This window comes from Adiantum capillus-veneris, chromosome 19 (assembly GCF_014529385.1).
Source record: "Adiantum capillus-veneris isolate H3 chromosome 19, ASM1452938v2, whole genome shotgun sequence".
Lineage (NCBI taxonomy): Eukaryota > Viridiplantae > Streptophyta > Polypodiopsida > Polypodiales > Pteridaceae > Adiantum > Adiantum capillus-veneris.
Window position 1 is genome coordinate 118,488,875 of NC_140949.1, and position 13,980 is coordinate 118,502,854.

Consider the following 13,980-nt stretch of genomic DNA (forward strand, 5'->3'; position numbering starts at 1 on the left):
TGGCACTTCCCTTTACTCATGTGCCAGCTCTCGTTCACCGCATCACTCAGGGGGGATTTGTTACCATATACATGTGGTAGTGATGTGTGTGAACACACTAGGACTGCCGGGGCATTTTTTCCCTCTTTAGGAGGTTTTTTTCCCGTGCATTGTATATACGCCCATCACTCTAGGGCTATCTATCTTTCCATTGCACACTAAGTAACACACTCTCTTTTGTGTGCCTTGAGCTTCCTTCGTCTTCTCCAAGCTGTGTGCGTTTCTCTGCAACCCTAATTCCAACATTTCTGAAAATGTTACGGATTATCCTGTTTACTGATGCAGATATACAAGTTGTACTTGATGTGGAAAGGGCTGAAAATGAGGAGGCTAGAGGTATGCCAAAATGGCTAGTGCATACTTTGTGTGATAGTAAATTGGATGCACCTATGTCTAGTTTTACTTGTTTAGTTTCTTGCCATGCATCTTATACATCATATTGTTATGCTTTGGTTGTTTATAGTTTATGTGATGAGGAGGAGCCTCTTTCTTTTGATGAAAACACATAATTCACAAAATTGGATGGTTGCCATGCAATCAAAAAATGATGCGTTTATAAAAAATGACACATGGACTTTATGTGATTTGCCAGCTGGAAAAATGGCCATTGGTACAAAGTGGACTTACAAGTTGAAACGCAAGCCAGAGGGTGAGATTGATCGCTACAAAGCCTGACTTATTAAAATAGGTTATGCATAGCCAAAATGCATAGATTATGAAGGGACTTTTGCTCCCACTTGGTGTATGACTACTGCTTGTTTTGTATGTGCATTGGCAACTCACTTTGGATGGAATGTACATCAATCATACATTGTTACTACTTTCTTGAATGGTGATATATTTGACGAAGTTTATGTAATACAGCCTCACAATTTTGTCAAGAAAGCACAATAAGATAAAGTGTGCAAATGTAAGAAATCTTTGTATGGGTTGAAGCAGTCTCCTCGTGCTTGGTATGAGAAAGCAAACACTCATTTGGCTAAATGAGGCTTTCATAACAGTCCAATAAAAAACAATTTGTATGTCAAGCATGAGGGTGATGTTTTCTCATTGTAATTTTATATGTAGATGACTTGCTGATTATTGGACCGAATGAGACACACATTGCTGAGTTCAAGGCTAATTTGAATGCTACTTTCAAGATGAATTACTTGGGGCTTTTGCATAATTACTTGGGCATACAATTTAAGCAATGTGATGGTGATATTGCCTTGTGTCAAACAAGCTACGTATAGAAATTACTATGTAAGTTTGGACTTGAGAACCGCAAACCTATTGCTAATCCAATGTTGAAATTGAGTTTTCATGATGCAGGTGATCTTGTTGATGTCCCTCTTTATCATGGTGTTGGATTCCTTTTTTTTGTATGCAATATGAGACCATATATGTAGTTTGTAGTCTCACAGGTTAGCAAATTTATGCATAGCCCTCGATCTAAGCATTGACAGGCTGTCAAGAGGATTTTTCACTACTTGAGTGGCACTTTACATCTTGGCTAGCTTTATCCCAAGAATGGATCATTGCTGCCAAATTTACATGCTTTTTCAGACTCAAATTTGGCTGGTTGTTATGACATAAGAGTGTTCACGACTGCTTTCTATTTCATGCTTGCCAATTAATGCATATCATGTTGAACAAGAAGCAACTTCCAATTGTGAAGTTGAGTACAGGGTAGTCTTTCACAACTAAGTATAGGGCAGTATTCATAGCTATGATTGAGTGTGTATGGCCAAGACGCCTTATGGCTAATCTGGGTGTTGGATAGGACACTGCCAGTATCATCTACACTCATAGTCAAAGCACATTAGCAGTTGTGAGGAACCAAGTTTTTCATGCTCCTGCAAAGTACATTAAGGTGCATGCAAGGGTGCATGCCATAGTAGCTGGGTGCCGCCCATCTCTGTACACTAACCTTATTCTTTAATACATAAAGCAATAAGGACCATTGGTGTATTATCAACTATAGCTCCACCCACACAGAGCGTACACTCTCCTGCACACTGCACACTGCACTCTGCACTTGCGGTCTACACGTATCCACTTGCCTCACAAGTGGTATCAGAGCAGCATGACGACTCTCCCGGGTCCGACGATGGCGCATGCATGAGCATTTTTTTGAGCTAAGGCTCAAAGCCTTACAGTAGTTGCCTTACAAAAGGGGTTTTTACAAAGAATAGAGGAGCTCGACACTCAGCAAGAAAGTGTTTCTTGGAGCTCTTGAAGCAAATGGTTGCTGCAATTCTAAGAACCTTGAAGCAACTCTCTCACCACTACAAAAGCGTTTTATTTTCTAGTGCTAAGAGCATTTTTTTGCAACGAGTGCTATAGAAGCAATCGACATGATGTTGGCAGCTTTTGAAGGTGTGAACGTTAATTTTAATGCTAAGAGCGACTCTGAAGATAACACAATAGGAAGCAAAAGAGGCATCGTTGGGATTCTTTTTTGCAGCGCTAAAGTGTGTTTGTGTGTGTGTGTGTGTGTGTGTGTGTGTGAGAAAGAGTGAGTGAGAGAGAGAACTTCTCCACGTTTGTGCATAGAGAGAGAGAGAGAGAGTAGAAACATTACCACACATAGAGTGTGTGGGCTTCTCCAACATCAGCTTCGTCTCTCCGGTTCCAGATATCCGACATCCGCTCTTCGACATCAACACACATACCATGTGTGCACATATGGATTTGATATCGACTCTACTCGATCTTGGTTTTTTGGCATCGACTCTACTCAACCACCTTGGGTTTGCAATCAACTCTCTTCAACATCTCTGACATCAATTTTTATGACATCGACATTATTCTTAGACAGATAGAGATTGGATGTATGTCTTTTGTGGTTTATTGATGCATACACCTGTGGATTTTGACCATGTATTTCCTCCGCGAGACAGGATTTTTCTTGATTAGTGGGAAACGAAGAGTAGCTACTCTTTGTGCTAGCCGTCTCTCGAGGGACGCATTTTTTTTAGCACATTGCTCAGAGGCGTAGATTCGGCATTGAAATTACATGCGACGTTAGCATTGGAGATCCAATCGTAGATCGCTTTCTGGTCAAGGGGTAGCAGGTTTTGCATTGACATTACACGTGGAGTTTGGTCCGCTTGATGCTCTAGGCTATACTATTGTTGTCGGGAATGGTTCTTGGATGGTGCATAAGGCAAATTTGGTTGTCATTAAAGGTCACAAATCAAGTTCATTATACTCTTTATATGTCTCTTCAGCCAAAGAGAGTTTTGTTTATGTAGCCAAGAAGCCTTCCACTGAGTTGTGGCATAGCCGGCTAGACCATATGAACTAACTGTGTTAAACTATTCTGATTTCAATTTATGTTATGGCAAGCAAACTAGGTAAACTTCCTTGCCATTACATCGAGAGTTAAGAAACCCTCTAAACTTGGTTCATAGTGATTTATGTGGGCCTATGCAGCACAAATCTCTAGGGGAAGCACTATATTTCCTGACATTATAGATTACTCTACTCGGAAGGTGTGGGTCTACCTCTTGAACGGGAAAGACAAAGTGTTTGCTACATTCCAAAATTATTAGCCATGGTTGAGAACCAATCTGGTAGAAAGCTCAAAGATTTTTGAAATGACAATGGTGGAGAGTATGTGTCCACACAATTCAAGAATTTCTATGGCAAACGAGGGATTCAGTGATAGTTTACTACACTGCACTAACACCTGCTCAAAATGGCATCACTAAGCGTATGAATCACACGATTCAAGAAAGAGTCACAACCATGTTATCTATGGCGAGTTACCTCTTGAGTTTTGGGGAGAGGCTGTTATGAAAGCTATACACATCATAAATAGATTTCCTAGTACTCCGTTAAGATTCCGCAGGAGATGTGGATTGGCAAGAAGACAACTTATGATAGATTACGTGTTTTTAGGTGTGAAGCAGTCTCACACATTTCCAAAGAACTTTGCAAGAAGCTAGATCCCAAGTCACACAAGTGCATCTTCATTGGTTATGGTGTAGATGGAGAGATGGGATATTGTATCTAGCATTTGGAATCTAGAAAGGTTATTTGCAGCTCACAAGTGATATTCAACGAGTCTAAAATGCATAGACAGCCTATGAAAGAGGTCAAATATTGGAAAGTCAAATTTGACAATGTAACCTCCCCAAATTTGGAAAAACCAATTCAGTCTACTGGTGATGTTCCTACCACTAGTGGTGCTCCAGAGAGACTGGAATCAAGTAGTCAGGCAGTGAGGAGATCTATGCATGTATCTCGTGCCCCTGGGCGGTTTGAGCCAGGATTAGACTATGTGTTAGTCACTAACTGTGATGAGCCCACTTGTTACAAAGAAGCTATTCAAATGGAAGATAGAGTAAAGTGGGAGTAGGCTATGCAATCTAAGTATAACTTAAGTTTAGCCAATGAAACTTGGGGATTGACAGAGTTACCAGAGGGCGCATAGGCATTGCCTTGCAAATGGGTGTACAAAAAGAAGTACACAACAGAAGATCCCTTTTGACGAGGATTTTTCTCCAGTAGTGAAGATGAATACACTATGTCTTATGCTTGGTTTAGTAGCCATTGAGGACATGGAATTGGTCCAAATGGATGTGAAGACGGCATTTCTTCACAGGCATCTTGAAGAAGGTGTCTACATGAAGCAGCTAGAAGGTTTTGAGATCAAGCTTGAAAAGCCAACAAGGGCAGAATTGGTGTGTAGACTCAAGAAAGCTTTGTATGGTTTAAAGCAAGGTTCAAGACAATCATACATCAATTTTGATAAGTACAATCAATCCCAAGGTTATGTACGGAGCCAAGAGGATCACTCCTTATAGACGAGGATGTTGAACGATGGTTCCCTCATCATTCTCATCTTGTACGTGGATGATATGCTTATAGCCGAGAAATCAAAAGATGAGATTGCACTTCTCAAGGATGCCTTAAGCAGGATGTTTGCCATGGAGGATTTGGGTGATGCACATTATTTTATTGGTATGCGTATCAAGAGAGATTGTAAGCGTGGAATACTTTAACTATCACAGGATGAGTATATTCACAGGTCTTGCAACGTTTTAACATGAAAGGGGGGAAATCATTCAGTACCCCAATGGATGCATATGTACAACTTAGCAAGAAAGATTGTCCCAAATTGGATGTTGAAAAGGTAGAGATGGAAAAGGTGCCATGTTCTTCAACACTTGGAAGTCTCATGTTCGCCATGGTTAGCACGGACCAGATATTGCATTTGCAGTGGGAGTGGTCAGTAGGTATATAGAAATCAGGGCAAAAAGAATTGGGAAGCAGTGAAACATACCTTGAGATACATCAAGGGTCCCAACAAGTGCTTACGCTTTGGGAACAGTGATGTATCCATAGTTGGATACATTGATTCGGATTATACGGGTTGTGTGGACACTAGGAGATCCAAATCTAGCTACGTTTTCTTGTTTGCTAGAGCGGCAGGCTCTTGGAGATCATGTCTCCAAAATTGCACTTCATCTTCCACCACTGAGGCTGAGTATGTTGAAGTTTCTAGTGCTAGCAAGGAAGCTGTATGGATATCTCGGTTAGTGGGAGATCTTGGTGTACACCAGATTCCAGTGTTACATTATGACGGTAAGAGTGCAATTTTGTTAGCAAAGAACCCTGTGTTTCATTCCAAGTTAAAACACTTCAAGGTTAGGTATCATGTGATACATTAAATTTTGGCTAGCCGACACATTGACTTAGCCAAAGTTCACATGGATGACAACCCTCTTGCGAAGAGCTTAGCTACAAAGCGGTTTGCACATTGCATTGAGATGATAGGCATAGGATGAAGCATCATGATGCTTCACATTTGTACATGTTTGTACTAACATAGGCTACTTGGGCCACTATGGCCTTCAAGTGGGAGATTGTGAGGGTGCATACCATATTGGCCGAGCGGCGGGCACCGCCCATCTCTGTACACTAACCTTATTCTTTAATACATAAAGCAGTAAGAAGCAGTGGTGTATTATCCACTATAGATCCACCCACACAGAGCATACACTCTCCTGCACACTGCACTCGTGCTCCGAACGCATCGGCTCGCCTCACACTGCGTTATCTCTATGTCAGAGAGAGACTCTCAGCAGGAGGAAAGATCAGCTTGACTTATGTGCCAACACATGACAACTTGTAAATTTATTAAAAAATGCATTGCCTGGTGAGAAGTTCGAAGCTTTCTGCAAAGCTTTGGGATTACTCCTCTTTGTGGATTGATCATGTCCTCAGGGCATGGCACTTACTTATACACTATGTGCCAACTCTCATTCACCGCATCACTCCTAGGGGAGCTATGTTACCATATAGGAAGTAGTGACGTGTGTGAACACACTTATGATCACCGGGCATTTTTTCCATCACTAAACCCCCCCGTGCATTGTATATACGCCCATCATTCTAGGGCTAACTTATCTTTCCAATGTGCATTAAGCAATATACTCTCTGTTGTGTGCCTTGAACTTCTTCATCTTCTCCAAGTTGTGTGTGTTTCCCTGCAACCCTAATTCCAACAAATTCCAAACCAAAACCGAGATTACCCTCTTGTCTTCCCTATTAATTGCCCTTCTTCACCTCGGAGCTAGAGAAAAACTTGATTCTATTAATCTTGTTGATCTTCAACTTCAGATCCAAGAATTTTGAACTCACAAACTTTGCCCTTCTTCCCTTTTGTCACCACACATGAGAGAGAAAGAGTGCAAAGATTTTCCCCTTTTCTCAAGCTTCCTCTACTTCTTCTTCAACCCTTCTTCTCCTTGAGCTCCTTCGCCATCCTCAAGAGCAAAACGAGAACAAGATAGAGGTCTTCGTCATCCTCTTGAGAGAGTAAGTGAGAGGACTCTTCCCTTAAGCTTCTTCACCACTCAAGAGATCGAGAATGAGAGAGATTATCTTTGCCCTTCTTTCTCTTCACCTTCACAAAAGAAATCAAGAGAGTGAGTGAGAGAAAAAAGTCTACCCTTTTTAAGCTTATCTTCGACCCTTCTTCTCCCCCCCCCCCCCCCTTGAGAGGTCTTCCCCGTCTTATTTATTCCATGCTCATTTCTATTTATTCCCCGTCTTACTATGGGTGGCAGCTCCATCAGACATCATTGCCACTAGGCCTCTAAGGCATGTGCATGCATAGCCATTACGTAGACGACCATAGCTGGCGAGCTCCTTTGTGAGCTCGTGGGTGAGGGAGGGGGATACCCCTTTGGATGCTTATGAGGGGGGTAGCCCTCTATTACCTATGTATGCGTCTCTTCTCTACATTTTCACAATATGGGACTAAAACCGACACATGGTAGCACCAGGGAGTCCTCCCCCCTTGAGCTTATAAAAACCCAAAAAATGACCACAAAATGATTTATTGGCCATAGTTGATCAAATTATCTCAAATTCCTTCTCATAAATTCTCGGTTAATGTCCGATCTTGTCAGCCACTTCCAAACATCCATTTTGGTCCGCAAGACTACAAATGTTCCCACCCTCTCATTGCTTCTCCCCATCGTGACGGAATTTGAAAACCGCAAAGCCTATTCAAATTGAGCATAACTTGAGCAAATGGAATCCATTTTGAGCGCCGTAAAAGCATACTTCGAAGCTCACATTAGAGGCTATCAAGCAAAAGCCTTGCGAACCGAAATCGACTTCGAGTGCACACATTCCAAAGCTGGCCCAAAAATTGCAACTTGACCCCCAAAAAATCTCAAAATGGTCACAACTTCCCTGTCCGAAATTCAACTAGTGAGCCATAAGACAGACTTAAAGAGCACTTAAAGCACTACATAATCACTTTTGTAACTTGCACTTTGGCAACATCTGACATTGACATTCCGATCCACAAGCATTAAAAGAAAACACATAGTGGGCTAAAAATCCACATTTGGCATGCATATTTGTTACTCTTGCATGCAACCGTGCCTCATCACTACACAAATAGAACATGCACATCAAGCAAGTATAACTTCCTATCCCTTTTTGGCATGCCCCAAAGGGGTGAGGCCTTCCTTTTTGCTAATGAAAAAGGGAGGCTTATGTTTTAAAAAAGCGCAATTTCTTGATTGTTTAATAAGATCTATTCATTACAAAGATAATAATTAAGTGGATGCTTTCAAATCATTGTGGGTTTTTTTGAAATCGAGTATCCTCTACTACCTCCTACTGGCTCTCTAGTTACATCTCATCAAGAGGAGTCATCCTCTTTTTGAGATTCCTCATAACCTCTTTCTCGACATGTCAAGGAGCAAAGCACCACGTCGGGGCTACTAGCCACACTCTACGCTCAGTACATCCCTTGGCCTTGGCATTCGCCTACACAACGCTCCTAACCCCCTTCATCACGCTCACAGAAAGTTGGCCTCCCCATCGATGGGTGTGGCCTGTATGCCATCTGGTCTTGCCCCCTCCACTCAACCAATGCATTACAAAAAGGCCTGCGTTGACTGATGTCCCTCCAAAAATTTGCCTCACGATATCTGTTTTCCTCTCATGTTGTCTAGTCCCACCTCCCCAACTCCACCATTGCACATGCCTCGGCACGCCTAGCAAGCTATGACTCCACAAACAACACAACACAACAGAGAGAGACTGGGGCTAGAGCCGTATCGGGTAGAGAGAGACTGTGGCTAGAGTCGTATCGCAAGTACCCCCACTCGGCTATCTCTCTCTCTCTCTCTCTCACACACACACACACACACACACACACAGGCAAGGATTACTTTAGGTAGTCATGAAAAAAATTATCTTCGGAATGTGTGTCGTAAATGGCACCCAATGCCCACTCACTAGTTCCTCTCCTCGACACTTCATAAGAACTTTTGAAACGTTTTCTATATATTAAAAAGAAAAGAAATTTCTATATTCTTTTCTAGATTGATATAATCAAAACTAGAAAAAGTGCAATGTAGAGAAAATGGAACATTTCCTAGGTAGTGTATCTAGGAAATTAGAAGAGGCTTTCATTGGAACTTTTACATATAGAAAATTAGATAGACGTCCATAAAAACTTGCTATATAGAAAATTGGAGGGACGTCCTACAAAATTTTACATATAGAAAATTAGACTGACGTCCATAAAAAATTGCTATATAGAAAATTGGAGGGACATCCTACAAAATTTTACATATAGAAAATTGATTGGACATTTGAATTTATTTTTTACAAAAATAAACAAATTGATTGATCTATAGATATATATTAATCATTTTTTAGCCTTTAAACCGACCAATCTATTATCTTTGCTTCATTTTTGGATGATCCACTATAACACACATTACACTAATCAATAAACTAACAACTTTGAATAAAAGAAGATCAAGTATTTTATAACATTTCTATCACATAAAAGTTAACAATAAAACTACTCATAATCAAGTGGATTTCTCTTGAAACTCTTGTCAAACCTATGATTTAAAGTGACTACATTTAAACATTGAACTTTATTCTCTTTGCAAATAAAAAATAACATCATCATCTCAAAAGAGATAATCAATTGATTCTAAAACAATAAAATGTTCAATCACCAAACGAATGACAAATAACATGAAAATATGATGCTCAACATGGTCTGTTCTGCACTTGAGCCCTTACATAAGAACAACTTTCACTTCATCAAAAGTCAACTCATGATGATAACCCTCCCACTATCAACCAACCACCTCACCAAATTCACTCTCATTCCCTCCAAACTTAAACCTCTCTTTTGCTCAAAAAATGAGCTCTCCTCCCTTTTAATCTTGTAGTAACTAGCTTTTAAAACTAGATAGATGTCATCAATTGTCTGCAGATCAAAGTATTTAAGGAGAATAGTATGCTCCTCCTCCACATTTAAAGATGAAGCCTACATAAACATATAACTTACTACTATAAACAAAGGGTTTTATGAAAACACATTTTATATGTATGATAACAAAAGAACTAAATATAAAAAAGATGAGAATTACTTCATCAAAATTTGGAACATACACATTCGATATGTCACCTGCAATGCATTTCTCATCCTAAAAATTTTAACAAAAAGAGCTTAATATTAAGTGATTTGGATTATTGCTTACACATGTAAATTAACTTTTAACACTACCTTTGTTTTCTTTTTCTTGGAAGATTATTTTCCAAGCTTAGTAGCAAGAGACTCTTTAAGCTTTGCACTAATCTGTTAAATATCCCACGAACAAAATATGTAATCTTCTTGAAGAACTTTAACAAAAACTATGCACCTTATTACATTGAGTACAAGTGATCAAAGAAAGAATATTTAAAACTTTATTGAAGTAGAGATTGTCACCTTTCTCTCTCTAGTACTTTTTTGTGAAGCCTTGTGATTATTTGCTTGACATGATGATGAAACAGAATCTACAGTCTCATATCCCAACTAACGTTAAAAAAATATAAAACATATATAAGCATCTTTATGTGTAAAAACAAAACACATATGCCATTAGTGGCATTACCGTCAATGGCATGTCACTCAAAAGACTTTCTTTTTGCTCTGGAATGGCTTTGACTCTTTTTACATTGCCATTTGATAACAATGCTCCAAAAGACAAAAAAGATCCATCCACATTATCTAAATTGAGGTCTTCAAACTAAAATTCCTATAGAAGACAAAAAAAAGTACACAATTTTTTTTTTAATGATCGTTTACTTTTTATGTATCGATATTACTTGAGAAAAACATATACCTGTTCCTGCAATGAAGATTTGAAACTTTCGGTTTTCTTTCACATAGAGAAAAAATCTTGTCTCTATAATGGATAAAACATTTCATAAGACTTCAATTTTAAACTTAGGAACATGAAAGTACTAAATTTTGTTCATAATTCTTGTAAAGAAAATCAATTCATGAAGTTATGAAAAGACTCACCATTTTCAATGAACCAATTAATCTCGATGTGCCATCAACTTGATTTTGTATCGCCAATGGCATACAATCCACATAAGTCTCCTCTCCCACATCATAGCATAATTTAGTGTTTACATCTACTAGCTCAATGCTAGACACCTATACAAACGCATAAGTAAGTAAACACATGGCATATACATTTAACATAAGAAAGAAAGGTCAAAATATAAGTATAACCTCTATGGTTGAACCTTTCAAAGCAATAGTACCACCATTTTCTTTTTTTTGCGGTGCCATGTGCCTTGAAAAGTAAGATGAGTTTAGTTCATTTCTTTCATAAGGCCCCTATGAAGCCAAATATCTTTATGCTTACAAAATATATACACACTTACATCATTTATAGTCTTCTTCTTATCATATTTTCGTTGCAATTGAGCATAGGTCAGCACAAACTAATAAATATTGTCTCCTCCCATTGGTAGGTTGCCTTGCCAAATCCAAACTTCAAAGGTATTAATTCATCGATCTTGGTTGAAATAAGATTGTGAATTTTCTTTTGCTCAAGGCGATTGTGGCACAAATTGTCCACAAAAGGATAGTTCTTAAACCATCCTCTAACCATCCTATAGTTGTTTAAGAGCCCTCTATGTTGCTCGTCGAAATACATTCTTTCCATACATTCTATTTGGCTCTCTTAACTTTGGTTCGGGTGGGCAAAAGATGTCGTCGAATGAAGGGATAGGGACATCATTCTCAGCCATCTAAGCTATGAATTCAGAAAAAAATTGACACCACTTAAATACTATTAAAAAGACATCTAAGCTTTGTGATAAATAAAAGTATAATATAAATACAAATTAAAAAATTGACACCACTTTAAACTTTTAATAAAATAACATGTCTCTAAAATTATTCATGAAAATTGAAAAAAAGCAATATAAATGCATAGCTTCTACATAGAGCAAGAGATAAATAATATCCATTTTGATGCATATCATGCCTGCTACGACATACATGGTAGGAACTTCACTTTTCCATCTTGATCTATAACTCTTGTTTGCTCTAAAACTTTCCACCCTTGGACTACTGATGAGCAAGTTGATATAAGCTTCCAATCCTCATCTTCAGGAGTCGTTCTCTATTGGGCATAGCTACTATTTGTTGCTTGAAGTTTTGTTAGCCATACTCGCTTTAGAGTAGAGTCTACCTCTCGAACAACAACATATGCTAGTCGACAAGAGGAAGATTCTTCATCCACAAACTCTTTCACTTGGACTATGTCCTTCTCCTCAAGCCATGGAGGTACACATCCAATACTCAATAAGCACTCAGTAAGCAATGATAAATACTTTTGAAAAACATTCAATGAGAGAATGTGCACTGTGTCATAGACAAGATCCGATGAAAAGACAAAGCCATAAAGCTCATATAATCTCCATAAGCTTGATTTTCCACTCAGCCCCACACTCTTTAGTATCTCTTCACGTTGAGTTTGAGAAGTTACTCTAATAGATCGAGACAAGGCAGCCTGCATTTCAACTATACTTCTCTTTGGAGATGGATAACGATATTGGAAGCAATTTTTGTCATAGAGATATCTCCCTTGAAAGCTTGAGCTTGATGAATCCAAAGTGGAAGATGCCTTGTCCCTACAACAAAAGTGTTGTCCACCATCCTTAAATAGCCCAGTCTTGCATTGAGCAGGGTGGTCTCCAGTGACCATCATTACCATTGCACGCAATCTGATGTCCGTTGAGGAGACCAATGCCGCATCAATCAAGTCAGAAGGATAGTTGAAATTAACTTGAAATACATCTACATATAATTTCTCTAACTCCCTCACTAGTGGCTACAAAAACACATGAAAAAGGTCTCCAGAGGCTCCAATAATCTTCTTACAATTGAAAGGGATAAATAAAATCGGTATAGGATGTAAAATAGAGTTCTTTTAGAGTTCAAAACTCTAATTTCCACAACCCCGCAATTTTTTTGTGTCGTTTTTTATGATTGAAAACCGTCCCAATGGAGCAATAGTGCAAAGTTTCGAGGATCTCCCTAACAATCATAATAGAAAAAGAGCCAATCAAGATACAAAAGTATATAAAATTTCCAAAAATGAGCAAGAATTCAATGGTTTGAAAGAAGGGAGATACCTTGACGGTATTCTTCGGGCTTTTGATCAATCTACGACATGACTTGCATGTAAAAACATACATTTGTTGATCCTCATTCCAATTCAAGGATAACTTCTCAGCAGCATATGTTAATGGCCATGCCTTGTAAGAGTGTCTACCTCTTTCACAAAAAAACAGGAAGCTCAAAGGTTGAAGCTGGGTTCCAAAAGTCTTGAAGATCCTTACACTTCGCACTATCCCAAAATTCATCAATAACCATAGGTAAATCTATGGTCGACCGATTCAACCATCTGTCCTTGTGACACCACATACACAAGATATCGCGGCACGTGGTAGGAGAAGAAGATATAAGCTTTAACAGATTTTGAATAGGAAGATAGTCAAAGAAAATCATTTGTTTTCATGGCAAAGCACACTTTGTGCATCTTTTGTCATAAAATCTAATATCTAACCAACCCAAATGATTTTCTCATATTAAATTGATCACTTAATGTGGGAGAATAAACGGGAACAAGTGTTAAGATATAGATATGTGCTTATAGGTCTATCTCAACACGGGGCCAATAGTAAAGGGGCCCAAATGGGAGAAGTTCTATCAAGAGCAAGGCTAACCAATGGAGCATAAGACCTTAGGGTTAGCTTCATTGAAGACCTCCAATAATGTGTGTAAAATTCCTTTGACCTTAGGTAAGCTAGGGCTGAGCTTGAGGTGGGAACCCGGCCCAAGCTCGAGGTGCTTGACCTGCTTGAGGTGCTTGTCGTGCTTGAGGTGCTTGACTTACTCCATGCTTGAGGTGCTTGACTTGCCGCTTGATTAAGGTGCTTGAGGTGCCTTGACATGCTTGCCTGAGATGCTTGTGGGAATACCCCCTAGTCCAAGTGCTTTGTCATGCTTGATGACTAAGGTGCTTGAGCTCCTAAAGTCAAAAGCATCCCTACAAGAGGGGGGGGGCGAGCCCTTTTCCTAGGGATTAGAGAGAGAACACACACTCA

General features: G+C 39.2%; 1 pseudogene; it reads right to left on the reverse strand.

The window, feature by feature from the left end:
- Window positions 1–3,903: 3,903 nt before the first annotated feature.
- On the reverse strand, window positions 3,904–13,297 carry LOC147434734 (uncharacterized; annotated as a pseudogene).
- Between the last annotated feature and the right edge of the window lie 683 nt (window positions 13,298–13,980).